The following is a 1,628-nucleotide window of genomic DNA, read 5'->3' as shown; positions in this document are numbered from 1 at the left end:
TAGTACACGTTCTACATGCTCTCACTCCATGGATCTGAGTCGTAGTGATTCTCCTATTTTCAGCCTCCCAAGGGCTAGGATTACAGGCATGCACCACCATGCCCACTCTCAATTGAATGTCAGTGGGTCCTGTGGGTGGGGCCAGTTGGGCATGCCAGGGATTAAACCCTGGCTGCTGCACTCTGCCTAAGCTGGTTCTTTAGTCTGCTGCTCTGTGTGCCCTTTCCTCCTCTTCCTTTATGCTTTTTGGTGCATGAGCTGACATAAAGAATATTTAGGGTTGACTCAGTACTTCTTATACCAGGAGCTCTTACATTTCTTCTATCCAATTCATCATTACATGATTGCTAGAAGGTTAATAGAATGGTGCCCCTCACTTCACAGAAATTGTGGAGTCATTTGTTGAACATTCCAGGACTAGGGGAGGGTGTGTTGTACTCTCTCTCCACGTGGGCTTCTAAGGGCATCAGGAGGGGCTTCTCTCTATTTTTGCTTAAAGTAGGTACTTTAGGTCCTTGTGCAGCTGGGTTTCCAGTGCAGCACCCTTTGGAGCATGGGACAGCACAGGCGTAAGGATTACATGTGGCACAGGGCACCAAGACCTCCTGGGTGTAGTTGGAGCTGGATTGAGTACACTCATGGTTACCCTGTTCCCGGATGTTATCTTCACCTGCTCTATGGTTGGGGAAATCCTTCTCTCCTTTGTCCTTTTCCCACTTTCTTCTAATGCCCCAATTTTCCATTTGTGAAACATGAAAGACACTAACTTTTACTCTCAATCACTGAAATTCTCTGCCTCCTCAGTATGAGGCCCTGTGTCAGCTTCAGACAGTGATGGAGAGACCCCTTGTGTGTGCTGGGTCAGTGTCACCTAAGGCAGCAGGCACAACTCATTGTGGGGTACATTGCCACCACCAGGGATATAGACAGCACCACCTGGCCTCACTTAAGCGATAATCATGTGTCACCCAGAGCTCACCTGAATGTATGTAGCAAGATCTATTTTATTAGGGCTTAGGGACCTGAGGCACTAGACTCCCTGATTTTCAGCTGAAATCTGCACTCCTCTGCTGCTCTCATTAAGTGAGGTACTTTCTCAGCCCATTCTTATCAGCTCCAGGCAGAGTGACCTTGGAGATACCGCAAGAGCTGGCAATTGTGTGAGGAAGGGTGGGGGAGGGGAGAGAGCTGAAGCCTGAAGCCAGCTGAGCCATGGAAACCTGGATCTCTGAAGCATTTATGAAGTGGTTGGGCCACGTTTCCAGGTAAAATGGCGTATGAAACACCTGAGTGGGATTCAATGTATTCTGCTGCACCAGAGCCAGAGGTATTGTCGGGTTGGTTTGACTTGCATGTGTATGGACTAAAGCATGTTCAGCTTTGTAGTATAGGTGAATGGTTAGAAGTGGTTGGTCCCTTCTCTGCAGGTCCTCTTCCCTTCCCCACCGACATCCTGCATTTGCTGGGTGACTAGATGAGATCTGGGGCCTTCTCCGAGCACACAGGCTTGATCTCAGCCCCTCTGCTTTGTGCGATCCTTTTGCTGTGGTACCCCAGGCAGGCAGCAGCCTCAGGCTAGAAAAGGAGACTGCTTTGCCCAGGGGGCATGACAGAGCCTCTTGGGTGAG

The 1,628-nt window shown here is 49.5% G+C and overlaps 1 protein-coding gene across 4 annotated transcripts in view; it reads left to right on the top strand.

The window, feature by feature from the left end:
• Gstm2 (glutathione S-transferase mu 2) overlaps window positions 1–1,628 on the top strand; it is a 65,126-nt gene that overhangs the window by 30,677 nt on the left and 32,821 nt on the right. The window lies entirely within an intron of this gene.

Source organism: Octodon degus, unplaced genomic scaffold (genome assembly GCF_000260255.1).
Source record: "Octodon degus isolate 3935 unplaced genomic scaffold, OctDeg1.0 scaffold00084, whole genome shotgun sequence".
Classification (NCBI taxonomy): Eukaryota; Metazoa; Chordata; class Mammalia; order Rodentia; family Octodontidae; genus Octodon; species Octodon degus.
This window is presented reverse-complemented; position numbering and strand designations above follow the sequence as displayed.